At 41.8% G+C, this 22,947-nt stretch overlaps 1 protein-coding gene and 1 long non-coding RNA gene across 3 annotated transcripts in view; one reads left to right on the forward strand and one right to left on the reverse strand.

Annotated features, from left to right (window-relative positions):
- GOT1 (glutamic-oxaloacetic transaminase 1) overlaps nucleotides 1-22,947 on the reverse strand; it is a 211,124-nt gene that overhangs the window by 40,964 nt on the left and 147,213 nt on the right. The window lies entirely within an intron of this gene.
- On the forward strand, nucleotides 853-22,572 carry LOC126963403 (uncharacterized). Of its 2 annotated transcripts, none has more exons than XR_007729052.1 (3): nucleotides 853-1,014; nucleotides 2,403-2,585; nucleotides 21,360-22,572. It is a non-coding gene; the product is annotated as an uncharacterized LOC126963403 (long non-coding RNA). The 2 variants fall into 2 exon arrangements; XR_007729053.1 differs by lacking the exon at nucleotides 21,360-22,572 and adding an exon at nucleotides 14,866-17,516.

Genomic DNA, 22,947 nt, shown 5'->3' on the forward strand with positions numbered 1-22,947 from the left:
GGGGCCTGTCGGGTGGGAGTAGGAGGAGGGAGGGCATCAGGAAGATAGCTAATGGATGCTTGGCTGAATACCTAGGTGACGGGATGATCTATGCAGCAAACCACCACGGTACACATTTACCTGTGTAACAAACCTGCACATCCTGCACATGTACTCCTGAACTTAAGAGTTGAAGAAAAAAAAATGACTACCACAATTCTGTATCCAAAGTCCTAGAATAGCTCCTGACATCAAACAGATGATAAATATTGGCTGAAGGAATGAATGAGGATATTTGCACCCGAGTTTTTATAAGAATGGATGTAAAATTGCCTAATGACTATTACTTGGTCTGCAACAAGTGTTTAATAGATACTAGTTCACTACTTATACTTGCCTAACACATCACAAAGTTTTATTTATTTAAAAGAATTTATATAGTGCTTGTTATATGCTGGGTACTGTTCTAAGTTCTTTACAAACACTAACTCATTCAAGTTGTATCAAGTGAAGTAGGTGGTCTATTCCATTTAACAGATGAGGCAATTGAGGCAAAGAACAATTAAGTAATTTGCCCACGATGGCACAGCTAGACAATGGTGGGGATATGAACACAGTCTACCTCCAGGGTCACTTCTCCACGGTGCCATATTGCATCCCACATGGTAAAAACTTACTAAATGTAAGAATGAATAAAATGTTACTGTTTTTGAAATTACATTATGCTTTTGCCCCAGAGAGCTCAGAATATTTTATACCAAACCATGCCTAAAAATCATTCCCACAACTTCCCTTTGAGGTAGAGCATATTTCTAAAATATTGTTTTAGTATATTACTGGTTTACTAGTTGTGTTTAAAAAGAACATGGGAGGTCATTGTTCCTATGATAAAGTCACAGTATTTGTTTTTTGACATCATATTCATTTCCATGACAACAGTTCCAAGTTCCAAACACAGAAACATCTTGCTCTGGAAATGGAAGAGGCATGGGGCCTACAGAGAATTACATAACAATGTCAAAATTGTTTAAAGGGGTACGGTTGTGTGTGTGTCTTTTAATCTTTTGCGTAACTAAAGAAATGAGTCTCCAACTTTTTCAATCAATAATCTTTTTTTTGTATCTAAGCTTTGTAGGCTTTTCCTTTTTTAACATGGAGTCTCTGTTGCCAGGCTGGAGTGCAGTGGCGTGATCATAGCTTATCACAGCCTCAAATTCCTGGGCAAAAGCAGACCTTCTACCTCAGCCTCCCAAGTAGCTGGGATTATAAGCACAACCCACCTGTTGGCTAGTTTTCGTTTTTTGGTGTTTTTTTTGTTTGTTTGTATTTTGTTTTTTTGTTTGAGTTGGAGTTTTGCTCTTGTTGCCCAGGCTAGAGTGCAATGGTGTGATCTCGGCTCCCGGCAGTCTCCGCCTCCTGCATTCAAGTGATTCTCCTGCCTCAGCCTTCCAAGTAGCTGGGATTACAGGCAAGTGCCACCATGCCCGGCTAATTTTACATTTTTAGTAGAGACGGGGTTTCTCCATGTTGGTCAGGCTGGTCTCGAACTCCCAACCTCAGGTGGTCCACCCACAGCCTCTCAAACTGCTGGGATTACAGGCATGAGCCACCGCACCCAGCCAGTTTTCATTTTAACCGTTTAACTCCATTCCATAACAATACCAGTGTTTCTTTTTTTCATGATTCATTCATTCATTTATTCATTCATTCCATAAATATTTATTGACCATCTACTATGCTCCAGCATTGCACTAGGTGCTAAGAATAACATAGTGAACGAAAAGACAAAATCCCTTTCTTCACGGATTGTAATCTAATGGGGAAACAGTAAGAGTATTGCACAAGTAAAATACTAAGATTACTAAACTGTAACCATATATGAGTGCTACAGATCTTAGTAATCTGAGATTACTAAGATACAGCCATGGTAAGTGCCACATATCTTCATGGGAAAAGTCCATGAAAGCATAAAATAGAGGGAATTAATTTAGTTGAGGCCAGTTCTTTCCCCCTCAGAATCTTCCACCCAGCACGGATAGTATTCCACTTCTAATTCCTACCCCAGCTATACCTCTTAGACCTTACAGTTTGCACATATGACAAAGTTCTGGAGTCCATGTTGGCAGCCAATGTTTTCAAGAGAAAATGGCCCATTAAAAATAATATTTTTAATTTATTGTCTTGTCACTTTATTATTGCTTCTAGCTTTTTTCCCAAAAGACAAAAATATCACTTTAAAAATCTAATTTGCATTCATAAGATATAAGTACTTTTCTCTTTGTGTTTCTGTTGGGAAATGTGAAGAATGAGACATTTCCTGTAAGAATAACATAGATCTTTATCAAGTTAAAGAAAGACACAAATATCAAGAGAAGGTAGAACCAGAAACATCTATTTGTGTTTGTTATTCTTATTCTACATAGGACAAGAATCTCCAAAGGTTAAAAGGAAAACATACTGGCACTTCCCAAAGAGGACAGCCCTGTCATTGGTGGTACGTGGACATCACCGAGTGACACGCAGCATCTCCTTCATGTGTGATGGGCATGGGGGCCAGAGCTAGGCTGCAAATTCTCCTCTGGAAGACCATTGTGTCAAAAGAGCAGGTAATGGGCACAGACAGGTCAAGCTCAGAGTTGGGGCCTCTGGTTCCCCCAAGGGAGGACTGGGCTGTGAGTGAGGCATGGAAAGCAGTGCAATGAGAACTAAAGGGTCCATGAGCTCCATCAGCATCCCCCAGAAGGGAAGGTTATATATAGTCAGAGGCAAGAAACAATATTGGAAAAGCTCCAGAATTATAGATGGTGTGACAACCAACAGCTTAGAATGCCTTTAATGCCATATTCAGGACATGCCCCTGTTTAGGGCAAGGGACCCTAAGATGAAGGACACCCTTGCTTAGCTGATGTAGAGGAAGGGCTTCTTTGTCTCCCACCCTTCCCCACCCTGTATTTCCTTCTCCTTTCACTTCTTTGTTATGGCAAGTATTTATCATTTCAATGACATATAGTTTCTTCTAGGGAATTTCCTTCTTCCTTGTATTGAGCTGACTTTTATCTAGGTGCTCTAATCAAAGATTGGTCCTCAGACCAGGAGTATAGCGCCACCCAGGTGCTTGTTAGAAATGCAAAATCTCAGGCCCCACCCTGGGCCTACTAAATCAGGATCTGTGTTTTAAGATGATCCTCAGATTTTACCCAAGCACAGTAAATTAAGAAGCATCATTTTATCCCCATGAGCTTCCTGGACTGTAAAATGGACAAGGTCATTCCTGATCCACCCTGCTCACAGCTTTGAAGGGAAGATGCTCTGAGACTTAGAAAAATAGTAGTAGTAGTAGTAGTAGTTCTTGTTGTTGTTTTTGGCTGGATGAGGTATGCCTGTAATACCAGCACTTTGGGAGGCTGAGGCAGGCGGATCACAAGGTCAAGAGATCGCGACCATCCTGGCCAACATGGTGAAACCCCGTCTCTACTAAAAATATAAAAATTAGCTGAGCATGGTGGCATGTGCCTGTAGTCCCAGCTACTGGGGAGGCTGAGGCAGGAGAATCACTTGAACCTAGGAGGCAGAGGTTGCAGTGAGCCAAGATCGCACCACTGCACTCCAGCCTGGTGACAGAGTGAGGCTCCATCTCAAAAATAAATAAATAAATAAATAAATAAATAAATAAATAAATAAATAGAGATCATTTTCAAAAGATAAAAGTGCAATAGAATTATTAAATACCAAATGTATTTGCACCTGGACAATTTGACTTATTCAAACTTTTTTAGAGTAAACAAAGATTAATCAATGACTATTTGTTTCCATAATTGGTTATATTAAATATTATCTTGAAATGTTCTAGAGTTCTATTTTATTTTGTTTAGATCAATGATTCTCAATCCTTGCTACACTAGAATTTTCTAAATTTTTCTGCAAGTCCAAAGTCTGAGCCCTATTCTCAAAAGATTCTGATTCAGTGGAAATGAATCTAACATACTGCCAGAGTTGAAAACCACTGATAGTGATGAGTCATGAGATGAGCAGAGTTAGATCCATTGTGTAACAAGCAAACATAGAAATGCTAAGGGGCTAAAAATTGCTTGAAAAATATCGCTTGAGCTTTGCTACTGACCCTGCAAGGCTACCTCCAGGAATGTGTCCTGCCAAAATATTGTACAAAGATGTATGTGCCTGAAGGCTCGTGGCAACATTGTTTGTAATAACAAACATAATGGAAACAATTTTAATGTCCACCAATTAGTGAGTGATTACATAAGTAGGGCACATCCATATGACGCAATACTGCACTGTTAAAATTAATGAGGCAGACCTATATGTACTGCTGTGGAAACATCTCCAAGATATATAATTAAGTAAAACAAAACACAGTTACATAACAATATGTGATACATGAACTCATTGATGTAAAAGCTAGTGCATATATACATGCACATATACATAAACGTCTAGAAAGATTACTGAAGGACATGCACCAAATTGTTGACACTGGTTACATCTGGGAATAGGAATGGGAAGGAAAGGGACATTTTGCTATGTAAACCTCTAAACATTTTACAACAAAAACATATTCATGTACTACTTGTGTAACTATTCAAAACATATTCCAGGGCTGTCAGCTGTCATACCATCTATAATCCTGGATAATAGACTATTTAAGCTATTATTTTAATATTACGATTTTGAATGAATAATTCTATAATAAATAATATAGTGGTTGACAAAAAAAGCAAATCTAAATATAAACTCAAAACAAAAGCTCCTAGGACACGCAGGGTTTTTGTTATGGAGCCTGTCACTTCTTGACCCTCAGATGCCTGGGACTGTATTTCCCTGACTTCTCTGGACACCCTCCCTATCCAATGTTATGCTTAGCATTGACTCTAACAGCCTCTCTGGTTCCTTGGAAAACTCACCCAGGCAAGCACTGTACTTCTAGGAGGATCTTGATGTTAGTACTTTGTAAATTCTTCTTTGGTCCAGCCCTAAAAATCACTGGGGACAGACAGCCATCTACAACTCCGCCTCGCTGAGAGTTAGGTCGCCTCCATTTCAGGCAAGTGAGAAAAGTACACTGATTAAGCTGCAGGAGAAGGGATCTGCATCCTGTCTAGGAGAAATCCTCGAAGTCTGCTGTGATAGCTCTTCCTCTTTGAAATGGTGATTAAGCATTGGAAGTGCATAATGAGAGAAACGACTTATAAATCTGTGCCTCTCAGCTCCAGGCCATTTCTTTTTCTCTAGGAGAAAATCAAGGATTTTGCCCTAATGGCATTGGAACAAAGTCAGGGCCGAGGCAGGCCGACAGAGAGGGAGGCTTCCAGCCCGTGGCAGCCCTGCTGACAGCTCGTTAGGAACTGTCCCTCTCCAGCTCCTGTTTCATTTCTTCAAGTTGCAAAGCCTGACAGAGTTTGATGGAAAAACCAAGGCGGTAATGTCCCCCGCGGCAGCCGAGGCCCTGCTCATCCATCTTTGTTTGACAGATACAGAGAGTAGATGTCACCTACAAAACATTTCACTCACCTGAACCAAGTGTGCCAGGATGGCCCTGTCGCCTTCAAAGGACCCAAAAGGAAGAATACAGACCAAGGCTCGTCTACCATAATTGAGATTTCTCGCAAAAGAAAATCATTTTTAACAAGACAGTTGCTGCAAACCAAATGCTCATTCAAGTTCTCCTCAGAAAAGTACATATAATGCCTAATAATTCAAAGAAAGTTATACTTTGATTTACAAACATCTCTTCCAGGCTACATCCTCCAGCTGGTCTTTGAGGGCTGGCGACCATTTACGTTCTGAGAAGTCAGTCTGAAGTTCCACAAAGAGGGCCTGGGACTCTAATTTTGCTGGATTTTCAGAAAGGGGAGTGTAATGAAACAAAAATGCCTCTCCACTCCAGACAGCAGAGGCTGGGATGCATTGCTATCCCAAGGTCTCCTCAACTCAGCCTCTGTTAGTGGTTCTCCAACCTTAACATACCTCAGAAAAATCTGTGAAGCAGACTTTTAAAATGATGTTTAAAAAGATGTTTAAAATACAGATCCTGATTCAGAAGATCTGGAGCAAGGCCAAGGAATAGACATTTTTAACAAACTCTCTAGGTGAATCTAGCTGCAGGTAATCCTGGGGCCCCTTTGAGAAGCAATGCTACTACCTGCATCTGCCCAGGGCAGCACCTCCAGCCAGGGTTCCTAACAGCATCCTCAAGCAGCACCTCTTGGGGACAGCTCCCCTCCCCACTGGCTGCCAAGCCCAGACTTGGTTCTCAGGCAGCTTTTCCTGTTAAAGGTAGAGCCAGTTCATCTTAAGGGTTCTTCTGAAGATAACAACAGTCCCCAGAGACCACTCCCTGAAGCAGAAGCATCTCCCAGAGACCATCCAGTGCCAACTTCTCAGATGCCCATCTGGAAGGCAACTCCCAATAAAGTCCCTGCTGAGCCCGATGCTGACACATGACTTTGTCATAGTAGCTGCTGATTTTAGCCAATTTGAAACCAGAGTTCAACTCTTAACCATTTTATCACCTTGCTCATATTCGTAATAACAGTAATTCATACAACAATTATTATGGGACTATTAAGTGCTAGATTAGGGGTTATGCTGTAAGCATACAGCGACAAACAAGACAAATACAGTTGGTCTTCCCAATCTGCAGCTTCCCCATCCGTGAATTCAATCAAATGCTGACTGAAAATATCTGGGACAAAAAAATTAAAAATTATAATAAAAATATAGCAATACAGTATAGCAACCATCTGTATAGAATTTACACTGTATTAAGCATTATAAGCAATCTAAAGATGATTTAAAGTATATGAGAGAATGTACATGTAAATACTATGCCATTTTATATAAGGGCATTGAACATCTCCAGATTTTGGTATCTGCAGGGGTCCTGGAACCAGTTCCCCCCAGATACCAAGGGACTCACAGCTGTTTGGCCTTCATGGTACTAACAATCTTGAGAGCAATCCAAATGTATAAATGAACTATTCCTTGCAGTGTGAGGAGAGCAGTTCTAGGAAATTGCTAGGTTAGGTGCTAACACACTAGCCTAGACAAGGAGGATCAAGAGGGGTTTCTCAGAAAAAGTGAGGTCTAAGCTGAGATCTAAATATGGGCACGAATTAGCCAACACAAAAGCAGGAGAAAGGGGGCTCATGGCTGAGGATATAGCAGTTGCAAAGCCCCAGAGTTAAGAGAGCATATAACATGGTCAAAGAACTGAAAAGTGATTTGGTATGATTAGAGTGGAGAGGAAAGAGAGGTTTCAGCAATAAGACTGAAAAGGTACACTGGATGGGAAGGGTGTGTGGGATGGCAGGGGGATGAAGGGAAGTTGGTCAATGGATATAGACTTACAGTTAGAAGAAATATGTCCTAATATTCAGTTGCAGAGTAGGGTGACAATAGTTAGCAACAATGTATTGTATATTTCAAAATAGCTGGAAGCCAGGACTTGAAATGTTCCCAACACTTACAAATAATAAATACTCCTGACTTCTTATACATTCCATGCATGTAACAAAATATCACATGTACCCCATAAATATGTAAAATATTTTGTATCAATTTTTTTTTTTTTTTTTTTTTTTTTTTTTTTGAGACGGAGTCTCGCTCTGTCGCCCAGACTGGAGTGCAGTGGCGCGATCTCGGCTCACTGCAAGCTCCACCTCCCGGGTTCACGCCATTCTCCTGCCTCAGCCTCCGGAGTAGCTGGGACTACAGGCGCCCGCCACCACGCCCGGCTAATTTCTTTTTGTATTTTTAGTAGAGACGGGGTTTCACCGTGTTAGCCAGGATGGTCTCGATCTCCTGACCTCGTGATCCGCCCGCCTCGGCCTCCCAAAGTGCTGGGATTACAGGCTTGAGCCACCGCGCCCGGCCTGTATCAATTTTTAAAAAGATATACTGGACCCAGATTTAGAAGCACCCTATAAAATATCTTAAAGGGTTTTACTGTGTGTCTATGGAGATTCATTAGGTATTAGTCAAAGCATGTAGCTGAGGAGATTTGACCTGAGTTGATGTGTGCCATGGGCATGCAGTGGGAACTGAAGCTATGGGAAGATGACATTACCCAGAGAAGACCAAAGAGGGCCTCGGCCAGCAGCCTGAGAAGTGCCAGCATTTCAGGAATGGAAAGAGAAGGAAGAGTCCCCAAAAGACACTCAGAGAGGTAGTAAGAAAACATGAGAGGTGACGATATGCCCCAAATCACAAAGCTAGTAAGTGACAAACTTAGAATTCAAAACATCTCTAACATTCCAAAGCCATGCTCCTAACCTCAACATCTCTTAAATACTGTTTTCCCTTACTGCTTAAAATTACAGTTGATATAAAATTTTACTTATACATATTTTTCTAGGAATTCATTTATACAACAAAAAAATCGTCAAGGCATTTGTTGAGTGCATCCTTGAGTTGCATTAGGAAGCAAACTTGTGAAACCTGCCTCTAGCTGCCTCCACATTTCTCCCCTGGTGTGCCCTGCCATGTCTTCAGTTTGGATATGCTTTTGTTCCCCCTAGGAGTGTCCCCTAAGGGATAACCACATACAGTCCATTGACAAATGCTTAGGATTTCTCTCCAGAAGTGCTCCCACAGGTACACAAGGCACCGACAATTCTCCAAGGAGCAAACCAAACAGTAGTAATGATCATGTTCCTTACAACATGTGTGTCTTCTCCAAAACAAAGATCAGTGGATGCTCTGGTTGTTTCTGTTGTTTATTGTTTTATCAAAACAATACATGCTCATTCTAAATAAAACAAATGTAGGATATATAACATTTCACAAATATATAAAGCAAAAATAAATTATTAAATTCTCCTACCTGTCTCCCCCAACCTATTACCTGTAACCCCATTACCAGAAATATCCATGGCAAACAATTTGGTGTATATATATATATACACACACACACACACATACACATACACATACATATATACATACAATTTTTAAATTGAAAGGATTCTATTATCTATATTGCTCTGAGACTTGCTTCTTAAACTATATAATGATCAAACTTTTTATGTCCGTGTATATAGCTTTACCTACTTTATTTTTTCCACATACCAGCCCACAGTATGAAGGCGCCATTACTTCTTTAACCAGTCTTTTATTGATGACATTTGTATTGTTTCTGGGTTTTCTTGGCCTGCTTGGATTCCACAGAGTGTGAGGGGGCCCAGAAGAATATTGTTTGGGCTAAACTCTAAACTAAGCATTTTTTGGAATGTGACATTTTTTGTACTTACCTTTCCTCCCTCTCTGAGCTTGTTGGATATTTCTCTCCTGCTGGTCCCTCTAATCTTGCTGTTGCCTGATTTAAGGTATGTTTGTTGTTTTAAAGATTTCCTTACAGAGTCTAGGACTTTTTGGGGGATGTAAGTTCAACAAATAAACAAACTATTGTCCTAACTTTACATTCTTATTTTAGAGGATTTCGGGAGCACAGGAAGAAGTTCTCTTGTTATCTGGGAATCGGCTTAAAAACCTAAAGTCATGTTTGAACTGTGCTTTTCATTTCCCTCTAAAGAGCATCCCAGCTAGAGCTTGACTAAATATATTTAAATTGAAGGCATATCCTATAACCTCAAAGAGTTAACAGTCTCCTACAGTCTGTTGGGGAAGCATAATTGGCATTAGGGAAACAATTAGAGCACAGTTGAGTGCTAAATTATGTGGTACAAGCCCCTGGGCAACAGTGCGGGATGATGGCTCAGAGGAGTTCTCTGCCTCCAAGGGGAAAGTGGAACTTGAGCTGGGTTAGGAAGCAGGAAGTCACATTCTGAAAAGTCTAGGCAGAAGGTGTAAGGCTTTTCAAGTACCAGGTAACTTCTCATACCTTCTTGTTTTCTGACATTTTAAAGTTTTTGTTTCGGGCCTGCCTACCTCCATGAGCATGGAAGCTTGATGAGGTCAAGGACTCTGTCTTTACTGTTCACCACTGAATCCTCAGTTCCTGGAACAGTGCCTGGCACACAGTGGATGTTCCATGGATATATGAACGAACAAACGACCATGGTGTGTGTGAGGAACAGTGAGAAGACTGTTCTGTCTGGAAAGAGGTGTCTCTCTCTGGGACTAGGGGACTCTCCAACAGACCAGCAGAGGAGCAGCCAAGTGAGCCTCAACACACAGGAGCAAGTGGGGTAAACAGGATAAACAGGATGTGGGAGCCACTCACAATTGCCAAGGTGGACCTTGTATAGATTGCAATAGGGGACTTGAACCTGAAATCAAAACAAAAAACAAAACTGCTCTGCACAACCTACAGGACTCCATGTACTTGGTCAGCCAACAGCTAAAGTTGGAAGAAAAAAAAAGGATTTGTTTAGTCCTATCCTACCTTTCCCTTGTTAAGAACATAGGCAACTATTAATGTGATCACAATACTTTTATTAATGCCTACCATGATTGCATTCACTATTTAAGCAGATAGATTCATTGCTGTCTCATATTGAGCCAACTGCCGAACAAGAACTGGTCTGTTTTGTCATACATTGTTGTTTTGTAGGTCTATATTTTGTTTTCCATCCTATATTTGTGCAATTGATTGTTGGGTCTAAATGCAGTGCTTTGCATTTTTCCTGGTGCATTCTTATTGATTTGAGACCATCTTTCAGCTTATGGAATTCATTTAAAATCTTGATCCTATCATCAATCACAGCAGTTATCCTCTTAGCTTTGTGCATCCATACATGCGATCTACAAATGCCCCAAGGATGTGGATGCCTAGATCTAATTTGGAGAATCCTGAGGGGCGAGGAGTGTTTGCCGGCTGACTCACCCTCAGTCATGGGCAAAACCAAAATGATGTGTGGCCACTAGGACGGGGATGTGTGGGAAACTTCACGCTGGAGTTGGGAAAGGAGTAACTGTTGGAATTCCAGGTTGAGGCAGATCCAAGTCAGAATCTCTGGTTTCAGCAACCCAGAAAGATTTCTTCTAGGAAGCTGCTTTTATAAGTAAAAGGGGAAAAAATTGCTTGATAATTTTTGAGGCCTGACAGGGATGGGGAAAGGGCATGTTGTTCAGTTTAGAAGCCAAACTAGGGGATGGGAAGAGGATGACTGGCCAGCTTAGACTGTTAGAGCTTGGGTCTCCTTGCTGGCAGGCGGATATTAAATTCACTTAGAATCAAGACCGCTGTGAATATCTTTCCCCTCTTGCTCTTGGGAATAAATCCTACTTTGATGTTTTAAGCTGTTTCTCTTCTGTTAGCCACTCCCCAGGTTTTCACCCAAATCCTGCATGGGTCTCCTTTGTACCTTTCCTCTCACTCTGTCTCTGTTATAAAATCAATTACAATTTGCTTACATCTCCAGTTATGGGGGTACATTTTCCATCTGCTCCAAACATGCACACCCTTGGACTGCACCACTCCCCGCTCCTCCTGCCTCCCCCACCCGAGCCGCCTCCCCAGCAACTTTATCTTCCTAAGCAGCTCAGGAACACAGATGTTTTCACCCTGTCGCTCCAGCACAAGGGTATTTTCCCAGTGTCTCTCTGTGTGTATGCTCCAGGCACCGTCTCTCTGGGGAGGGAGAGAGTAAATGTTTTCATTCCAAACCCTCAGGGTCAGGTCTTGTTTGTCTAAACTGTGTTTGTTGCCGTAATTATCAGATTAGCTGATCTCTGACAGCAAGTTGGGGGTTGGAGAGGGGGGAGACTATTAACCCTCTGTAGGATGGTTGCTGTGCTTTCTCGTGAGAATACCTTTGGGAAGAGCTGTCATTTATCTTCTAACCTGGAATATTTGTCTAGAATTCTTTTCACCAACCCTAACAGACCTTCATAATAGTCTGTTCTAAGTAAATCCAACCATCTAGCAGGCTCCACTGCTGGGATCCAACAGGCATTTAGCAGAGATGGAGGGTTGAAAGGGCATCTCTCCAGGGATCTGCTGGGAAGAGAAAGAAATGGAGCTTAAAGAGGATCTGGGTAAATAACTCTACAAACGGTGTCGGTGCCTCTTAGACCGAATAAGGAAGCTAGGAGTATGCACTGAACATCTTCAGCTTGTCCACCCGTCCCCTCCCGCTTGGCATAAGTACAGCGAGGTTACCAGGCCCCACTTAGCATTGTTTGGGGATTTTCTGTTGTTTCCAAGATTGTTAAGATAATTTTTCACCGCTGCTGTTTTAACAAAACTAAATGTGTAGACATTTGTGAGTCTTTGTCATCAGACTCATATGGCTGGTGCTTTCAAAATGTTCACATATGCCCTTTCCTTCTGCCCACAGCACCCTTGAACTTCTATATGGTCTCCAAAGACATGATAAATACAGAGAATGTTCTCTCCTCTCAACTGTAACAGTAATGATTCCTTTGCATTTTAATTAAGTCTTTTGCACATGAATAAGTCTTGCATCCTCAAATGGACTAAAGACTCCTCGAGGACAAGAACTATCCTTCAGTCCCATACATAGGTTACCTGGCAAAGGACCCTAAATGCAGGTGTTTAATAAATATTTTTTGTTGACAGCATTTTTCCAAACTTCTTTTTTCCATTTCTCATCTCTGTTCCTTTCTGGGTTTGTATTTGGTTTTTAGTTACTTATGATGTTTACAGATCCTTTATTTATGGAATGGTCCTCCAATTCATACTCATCAACTCAATTCCTCCTCTTCTCTCCAAAACACACACACACACACACACACACACACACACACGCACAGAGAGACAGAGAGAGAGAGAGAGAGAAACCTTTACCAAACATCTGTATACCTAGTACTGTACAAACTTATTCTATGTGCAATTTCTTATTTGAAACCCACCGTGGCTTGTGAGGTAAGTACTATCACATGTAAGAAGGCAGAGACTCAGACTCAGAGAGTTAAGTAACATAAACAAGCTCCCACAATTGTAAGTTCCAGGTGTGTGTGACTCTAAAACCCATACAAATCCCATCTTGCTAGTTACTAAAGTGGAGAAAAGTTCAGATAATTAGAGAAAACATATGTTTTGCCCAAACCTAACTAAAACTCAACCAACCTATCTTCAGTATTTTTCCCCAACAAATATAGCTATAATAATTTCTTTGTAAAATTAAAAGAAGCTCAAACCCATACATTCTGGACAATATCTTATACAACAAAATCATTTTGATATTGTCTTAGCATATGTTTTAAAGTGAATTTGACTCATTCATCCATGTCCATGCTGTTTATAAAGCTGTCACTTCTTGCAGGCAAACATGATTTTTAGAATATTCTATGTAATCCACATACTGATTCATCAAACCGCTATTGAAAAGCTGCTGTTAACTTAGAATATCCCCATGTTCTGAGAAGACAAAAGTCTTTCGTCTTTATTGATGTTGCCAGGCCTGGTTCCAAATGTGGACAGGGCACAGGCAGAGATTCTTGGGAGGAAATGTTCAGAAGCAGAATTGGTCAGGGAGTTTCCATATGGTGCTCCTGGTCAGCCCCAGAAGCAGGTATCAGATGGATTTCCATGGAAGCAAACAGCCAGGGAGCCAGCTCTTCTCTCCCTCTAGGGAGGTGTTCTGTTCATTATGCAGCCAGCTAAGATGCTATCCTCATCACTCTTCTACCCAGGGTTTCCCTCTCTCTGGCACCTCCCTGCACTGCTCTTACGTCCTTCACCACAAGCCACACAGGAGGAAGATCCAACAGATCTTTTTTTTTTTTTTTTTTTTTTTTTTTTGAGACGGAGTCTTGCTCTGTAGCCCGGGCTGGAGTGCAGTGACCGGATCTCAGCTCACTGCAAGCTCCGCCTCCCGGGTTTGCGCCATTCTCCTGCCTCAGCCTCCGGAGTAGCTGGGACTACAGGCGCCCGCCACCTCGCCCGGCTAGTTTTTTTTTTTGTATTTTTAGTAGAGACGGGGTTTCACCGTGTTAGCCAGGATGGTCTCGAACTCCTGACCTCGTGATCCGCCCGTCTCGGCCTCCCAAAGTGCTGGGATTACAGGCTTGAGCCACCGTGCCCAGCCCCAACAGATCTTGAATAGGTCAACCAAACTGTGTTTGTCAGTTCTGATAAGAGAATCAATTGTAGAGAAATTCGAATGACTATTTTGTTCCCAATCCAGAAACCCCTGTCCTAACTTGAATAAAAATTCACTGGGCTACATTCAGAAGGTTTTTAAAGAGCCTGGGAAATAGAAAGAGATGATACAAGGGCCTAAAGGGAAATTCAAAGAAGGGCTTATTTTTAAAGATAAAACATTCAGAAAAATAGAAAGGTGATTTTGCCATCTTGTGGAAGTGTATTGCACATATGTTGAGCAAAATGAGACCAATTCTTATGATAAAAGAATTTCAGGTTCTTAGAATACCTTACTTGATCCCGGTTATGAATAGTTAGCTTGTTTTTGTTAAGATGTTTGAAATGCTCAGGATATTTTCTGGCCCAGATGCCAGGAGATCTGACTGCCCCTAATAGCTGTGTGGCCTTCAGTGAGATACATATCCCAACACTTATCTGGACAGTTGGTATTGGACTAGATGACATCAGGTTCTTTCTTTTGTTGGTGTGGCATCATATTCTGGGCCCCTGAAGGGAAGCAAATAAGGAAAGTTATTTAGAAAAATGATGTTTTCTTGATTTAATTTTGCAAAATGCTTAGAATGGTGCCTACCACATAGTAGTGTTAGAATTGTTAGTGTCTATAGAAGTGGAAGCTATTATAGAAGTGTTAGCTATTATCATTGACATGATAAGGATGATGGGCATGGATCCATGCACTAGAGACACATTTTTACCTCCATATCTAAATTTAAGAAAAATAATGCAATACTAATCCAGTATTCTGATAACTTTAAAGCCCTTTGTCTCTCTCTCTCTCTCTCTCTCTCTCTCTCTCTCTCTCTCTTTTTTACATGGAGTCTTTCTTTATTACACAGGCTGGACTCAAACTCCTGGGCTCAAGTGGCACCACTGCACCCAGCAAAAACCTTAACAGAAAGGAAATAAGCCATGGCTACTAAAAATTAAGAATAGTTATTATCCACAAGAGGTGCTCGCTGCCTCTTCGCAGAAGTGATTCTCAGCCAGAGACCTCAGTATTTGGAGAAGAGACCTCTTATCTATTCCCCAGGGGTCTCAGACCATTCAAATCAAAGGAGAACAGTTGATAACCTTAGAATTAATGGAAGGAGTGTCTGCTAAGCAAACAACCCCATAGAGATGTTTTCTTTGAAAATTCAGCTTTATTATTTGGCCATGTTATGAATCGGGCTGCCTTGGGAAGTAGTGAGTTTCCCTTCCCTGGACTCACAGATTCAGACATCAGATGGCTAGATGGACTGCACGACTTTCAAGAACCTTTCCCACAATGTCTCTGATTCTAAAGCAAAGCCTGCCCAGAATTACAAAGTGTCACAATGCCTGTGGGCAATAGAGCAGCAGAGACTGGGCTTCAGCCAGAACACCTAGTTCTCTGGGAGCATAATATCAGCCTGGAACATCTTGCACCTTGAATGGTGAAGCTGTGTCTTCTAAGATTTTCATAAAAAGGTGATCCATGGAGCGCGTTACTGAGCAATGCCCTCGTTTATTCTCTCTTTTCAATTCTAAGACCTAAGAATGGAAAGCACTAAGGGAATGTCAGAGTCACACAAAAAGGGAAGGGCCAGAATCCTGGTTTCCAGTCAAGGCTGAACCTCCAGCTTTCCCTCTCTATAAACAGATGGAGTTGTCTTGAGCTGAAGATACTTTCTAACTACTTTCTGCCCATAGCAACAGTCCAATAAAAACCTTCACTGAATAGAAACTCATGTGCAATATTAGAGCAAGATGAACTCAGAATAAGACAGAAAAGAAACTAAATAAAGAAGAGAATGGCAAAAGAGCAGAAAATAAAGAACTGAAGAGGCAAAGTAGAGAAAATAAGAAAATGAAGGGAGTTTTTTTTTTTTTTTTAAGTCTACTCTGAATGTATGAGATGTAGAGAGGCTTAACGTTTAAAAACTGCAAAGAAAGAAAGATGGTAACATGCATTACATACTAAGAAAGCTACACAAAAGAGAGTAGGGTTAAAAAAAGTTATAACTCTCCATAATTTAACTAAGATTATCTGATGAGAACATCCACAAGAGATGCTAGCTGCCTCTTTGCAAAGTAATTCTCAGCCAGAGACCTCAGTATTTGAAGAGATGGCCTGTCTATTCCCCAGGGATCCTAGACCACCCACATTAAAGGAGAATAGTTGATAACCTCATCATTAGAAGCAAGGCTTCGTTGAGCCACCATAGGACCTTTACACTTGCCTTTTCTTGGAGGACTCCCTTCTTCCTCCCTTCACTACTCTCCATTTCCTGCTTGTCGTTACTCTAATTACTCTTACTGTTATTGTGCGATGGTTGGTCTGGAGGACCTTCAAAATCCCTTCCAACCCTCTGAGTCCACAATTCTCTACTTCTGCTTTCAGAAGTACTCCCTACTGTTGCCTTTACTGGGATCTGAGGTCCAGGGAATAGTGTAGCGGTATGTGATGGGCACAGGGATCACTCACGTGATAGCTTGTGCGCATTGCCATGGCTCAGCTATCTCGCTGCTGGTGGAAATAATCTCGAAGAGTTGGTTCCAGGTCCATGAAGAGGTTGCTTGGTATCAGACAGTAGTCACCACTTGAAGCAGAAGCCATGTTTCAAAGCAGCTGAGAGTTATTTTATTAATGACAATAAGGGTGATGAACTAAGTAATTTGATGAGCACTTAAAGACAAAATCATAGAACCTGCCCCTGAGGAATTCACAAACCAAATGTGGCAAGTCTAGGTCCTACACATTCATAATAATCATCGCTGCCTGGTACTGAGCACCTTCCAGGTGCTGGGTGCTGCTAAGCATGTGAACTTTGCCAAGTTATTTAATCCTCATAACATCCAAATGAAGCAAGTACTGTTGTCATCCCCACCTTACAAATGAGGTAGTGGAAGCCCAAAGATTGCATACTTTACTGCTATCAGTCAGCTTGTGACAGATTGGGATTCAAATAATATATGCTTGGAGGCACGTTACTAGGCTGCCTTCATAAGTCCCCTTTTTGCATCAAACAAAATCCATTTAATGACTCAAGATTGACTGCAAGAGAACTGAGGTCCCCAGATTCATCTCACTCTGATTTTAACACTACTTTCAAGAACTGATGCTTGGGGCCTGCTCCTATGAGTCCTTTCTCACCATGTCATCTGTGATCCAATCTGCTTTAACCTGTCTGTTCTCTTACCTGTCTGAACCTGCAGATGCCCACACTGAGGGATTCTCAGCCCTGGAATCCTCCATGTCTTCCCCTCACTTCACCAATCTATCCACAACCCTGACTGCATCAAGCCTTCATAGCAATGGCAATGTTCCCCAAAACTGACTGCCTGTGACCTTTGGGATTCCCACCTGTGCTACTTGTCCTGTTCTTAAATCAAATGAATGACCAAGTCAGGGATCATAAACCATCTTCAAGACAAGAAATCCTGCTCTCCAGCATCTTGTCCCCTGATTCTAGCATGATGTCTTCTTTTTAACTACTTTCTGCCCATAGGAAGAGTCCAATAAAAAACTTCACTTGGCCTCTATACTAATTTACAGTTAAAATTACTAGCTTTGTGAGATTATGCAAAGTATTCATGTAACTAGGATTTGGGGTTAGAAGAGGCAGAAATGTTTTCCCATAACAATAACTAATATAGCTATTGTAAATGATATTAGCATTTTTTTACTTAATCCAACAATACTTTTTCAACCCAACTTGAAGATTATAATTATCTGAAAAGAAGGATATTAATTGTAATTCAGACTTTTTTAGACCAACTTCCCCATTCTTCCAGTCACCCCGCCCTACCTTCCCCATGCCCTCCAGGTATCCAAAATTGTGGAATCAGCATGAATAGGGCTGGGTACCCTGTGAATACTTGGTAAATATTAACTGTCTAAATGAATTAATCTATTTGCCTCTGGTATAAGTACTTTTGCTGTCTCTCAAATTCAAGTCATTTCCTCCCCTTTTACAAACACAGGCCTTCATGCATTTAATTCAAACAGTTATTTACTTAGGGCTATTATGGCCTCCACAAATGCACAGTCTGGTAATGGTGCAAGCCAGTATGAGAACAAGTGCTCAGATGAGGGCCACATCAATGGGGAAATAGAACGTGGGCCTTGACCTCAGCAGACCTGACTTAATTGTAAACGTGGAGTATTGACACCCAGTTCCCAGGGTTATTAATAACATTGAATGTTTTGGGGGTTTGTTGAGCACTATGTGTACAAACCTCTTCAATTCTCCCTGATCCCCTACATGGGGAGAAGTGGGACTTTAAAGGGGCTGAACAATTTGCCTGCCTTGAAGTCTCACAGCTAGTGGTGGGCAGTGCTGGAATTTGAACATGCTCTTAACTCTTCCTTACAATATCTTGTTTGTGGGAGTGGCCTCGAGGATTAAACTCCTGTCAAGTTCCTCTCAGTATGTCAGTTTCCTCATCCCCTTGTCAGGAGAGGAAGACAGTAAGTTCCAGGTGTGGAAATTGGTCATGTAATCTTAGCCCTGGATAAATGTGAACGTTATCTCCTGAGGGGCAATGGTCTACCGGCCACTCAGATCTACTGTTGCCCCAGGAAGGAAGAAAGAATTGGGATTCTTCTTCCCCTTGAGGGGACTGAGGAGTAGAACTGCAATTAAATCAATGGACTTTGGGGACTTGTGGGGAAGAGTGGGAAGGGGGCAAGGGATAAAAGACAAGAAAAATGGTGCAGTATATACTGCTTGGGGGATGGGTGCACCAGGATCTCACAAATCACTGCTAAAGAACTTACTTATGTAACCAAATACCACATGTACTCCAATAACTTATGGGAAAAACAAAACAAACAGAACCCTTAGCCACTCTGGAAGGACTGCAGTTAAATTACGAAGAGGAGCAGTACATCCACTGTCAGTACATCTACTTGGATGCTTTTGTCTTTTCTGGTTGCAGCTTGGTTTCGTCTTCTTTCTTAGAAAATGTTGCTTTACTTGTGAAAAGTGCTATCCTTGTTTCTGCTGAACACAGAGAATAAGGGAGTTTGTCTACACCCATGTTGGCTCCAAGAGAGGATCAAAGTGTCCTTTGGGTTAGATGTGGTGACGGCAGCTGGAGAACTAGAGGAACCTGGAGGAACTGGGTAGACGGAGAGGGGAAAAGGTGGGAGGCAGTTCGAAAGCCAGGATAACTCATCTCTTACTGCAGGGAATTCTACTACCAGCTCTTCCCAGCAGGCTTTTTCCCTCCCCTGCAAAAGGCAGACAGTGCCCCAGGAGGTCAGAGATGGGGCTATCCTAATGCCTTGGTAAGACTGGCTGGAGGCAGTGGAGTATAAAAAGAAAGACTTGGCTGGGTGCAGTGGCTCACGCCTGTAATCCCAGCACTTTGGGAGGCTGAGGTGGGCGGATCACAAGGTCAGGAGTTCAAGACCAGCCTGACCAATATGGTGAAACCCCGTCTCTACTAAAAAAAAATACAAAAATTAGCCGGACGTGGTGGTGCGCACCAGTAGTCCCAGCTACTTGGGAGGCTGAGACAGGAGAATCACTCGAACCCGGGAGGCAGAGGTTACAGCGAGCCAAGATTGCACCACTGCACTCCAGCCTGGGCAACAGAGCAAGACTCTGTCTCAAAAAAACAAAAAACAAACAAACAAACAAACAAAAACCTTATAAAGCTTCAGGGCCAAAGATACCAGCTGTGAGATTTGAACAAGTTACTCAACCCTGCTGAGTGTCCTGGTATATAATGACAATGAGACACACACCTCACAGGGAAGCTGTGACAAGCTAATGAAGTCAAGTTCATAAGGGACCTGGCAGAGTAGGTGACAGTCGAGCACCTGGCGAAGGATGTGACACTCAGGCTGCAGCCACAATACATAGGAGAATTTGACTTTTGCTATATCCTACCCAAAACTTGGCCGGGCTGTTCTGATCCTCCCAAGAAAATGTGTGATGACAGTAACTCTAATAGCCACTAAAGTTAGTCAATTTTGGGAAAAGAAAAAGGAGAAACAGGAGCTGCAAAGCAATTCCATTATCAGGGAAGGCAAAAATGGAAAGGAAAATTTTAGAAGAAAAGTAATACATAGTAAATCTAGAAAATAATCTGGAGTACCTCGCTAGAAGGTCTAAATTTAATCTTAAAAAAGAAATCTTGGCACCTGGGGTGGAAAAACAAATCATCTTTTTTTGCTGACTGTACACGTAAGATGATTAAAGTAGCAATAGAAAAGAGCTTTTAAAAAAAAATTATGGTAAAAGGTAAAAAGGGAAATCCCACACATGACTCCTAATTTTAAAACAATTATAGTAAAATATTTATCACATAAGTTTACTGTCTTAACCACTTTTATGTGTAGGGTTCAGTGGCATTAAGTACATTCACATTGCTATGCAACCATCACCACCATCCATCTCCAGAACGCCTTTCATCTTGCAAAACTGAACCTCTGTATCCATTAAACACTAACTCCCCATTCCTACCTTCCCCTACTCCCTGGCAACCACCATTCTACTTTCTGTCTCTATGAATTTGACTACCCTATGTACCTCATATAAGAGGAATCACACAGTATTTGTCTTTTTGTGATTGACTTATTTCACTTAGCATAATGGACTCCCAGCTTGCTAACTAAATATATTCCAAAGTCATTTACAATGTGATGTATGGATATAAGTCACAGTAAATTTTTTTCTTTTTTTCTTTTTTTGAGATGGAGTCTCGCTCTGTCACCCAGGCTGGAGTGCAGTGGCACCATCTTGGCTCACTACAATTTCCGCCTCCCAGGTTCAAGCGATTCTCCCGCTTCAGCCTCCGGAGTAGCTGGGACTACAGGCATGCGCAACCAGCTAAATTTTTATATTTTTAGTAGAGACGGGGTTTCACCATGTTGCCCAGGCTGGTCTTAAACTCCTGACCTCAGGTGAATGTTTTAAATAAAGTGAAAATTCAGATCCTACCAGGCTGGCTTGACCCAATGCCAATTTCCATAATGAAAATGGCTCTCCCCAGATGTGGAAGAGCAAGTGCATACAGATGCAATGTGATCCCAGTGAAACCCCAAATGCAGCTTCTGGGGCACAAACTTCTGCCCCTGTCTTGAATTTCTTTGTGTTGCCACAACATAAGTGTTCAGAGAGGTGTTGGCAGCACTTCCCTTTATGCTTTCCATAGGGTGCATCTCATTATTACCCCTTCCCTGGACATTCACAATAACTCCAAATATGCAGGCAGACCATAAGTTAGACTACTTATATTTACTGAGAGCTTACCATGTACCATACACAGTCAACATTTTAAAGTGGACAGTTTTAAAGAGAAAACTGTAATGGGAAACATAATCATCTCCTACCATCTCTGTTCCTTTCTTTCTCAGATTATGAAGGAGCTATGGAATTTGAATGGGTTGATTCTTCAGCTCCCAGAATGAACTTTGATTGGCTTAACTGGCCACAGTAATTGATGTGGGAATGAGGCTATGATATAATTTCAACTTAGGAGACATGTTCACTGGAGGTGAACTAGGAAGCACAAAGTCTCGGACATTCGACACTTAAAGAATCAGCAGTCTTAGGATGATGGCAGTGCTACGGACACCAGAGTTCCATGGTTCAGGCTGTTCAGCATCAACTGCTCCTGACAGCCACCCTAACATGCCTCCAGTTTCCTGGACCAACAGATGCCTGTCACTGTTGAAGTTTCTTTGAGTTGGGTCTTCTGTTACTTACAACTTAAATCACTCTCACTGATTGCTATGTACTTCATTGTTCTCCTCCACTTTCCGCCAATCCATATGTTGAAGCCTTAACCCCCAACATGATGGTCTGTGGAGATTGGGACTTTGGGAGGTAATTAGATTTACATGTGATCATGAGGGTGGGACCCTCAAGATGGGACTAGTATCCTTACAAAAAGTGTCACTAGAAAGCCTCTCTTTCTCTCTCTCTGCCACGTAAGAATACAGCAAGAAGGCAGCCATCTACAAGCCAGGAAGAGAGCCCTTACCAGAACTTGACCATGCTGACACCCTGATCTCCGATGTCCAAACTCCAGAACTGCAAAATAGATACATTTTCATTGTTTAAGCTACCTAGTTTATGGCATTTTGTTACGGCAGCCCAATCTGACTAATACGCTGATACAGACATGTGAGGGTACATGCCACCAGCAGGGTGGTTCAACTGCAGGGCCACACTTACCCAGTGAAGGTGACTCAGCCCAGAGCGTGAGGCAGTCTCTTCCCAACCCTTTCTGCATCACCCCTGGGAGAGTCAGCTCCTCCCACAATTGTAGTCCTGACAGCAGGCTTGTGCCTCTGAAATGATCTTGCAAACAAGCTGCCATTGGAGTGCTGAGTGGTAATATCAACTAAAACAATGAAGAAGAAGAGCAACAAGGAGGAGGAAAAGGAGGAGAAAAGGCAAAGAAGAGAGGCGCTGTGGTGAGGAGTAGTACTTCTCAACTCCACCAGAACAGCAGAGAACAATGAAAGCACACCATCAGGACGTCTTGGGGTACAGCCAGAAAGGCCATTACCATTCGTGCCAATATATTTGAAATCTTGTATTTTATCATAAAAATCATGCAGTTTTTGTATTCTACTTCATCATGTGCCTTTATATTTTTTATATCAAAAACTTTTGAGAAGGGCCATTTTATCCCAAATCTTTGAAATAATTTCCTAGTCCCACCATGCTTGCCCTGAGATGTTCACACCCCAATATGAGAAGCACATGTACATCAGAAAGAGGACTGGACTTAGAGTTTTAAATCTAAGTTATTTTCCAATACCATCCCTTCCTAGTCTTGATCTTGAAAAATCACTCATCTTTAAGCTTCTCTTTCATCATGAGTAAAAGAGAGGATAACACCGACACCTTCTCTCCCTTTCTCATAGAAGCATCAAGCTCCAAGTAGTTAATGTGAGAGAAAGGACTTGGGAGACCAGGAAGCCCTGACCTTTT

This window comes from Macaca thibetana, chromosome 9, assembly GCF_024542745.1.
Source record: "Macaca thibetana thibetana isolate TM-01 chromosome 9, ASM2454274v1, whole genome shotgun sequence".
NCBI classification, from domain to species: domain Eukaryota; kingdom Metazoa; phylum Chordata; class Mammalia; order Primates; family Cercopithecidae; genus Macaca; species Macaca thibetana.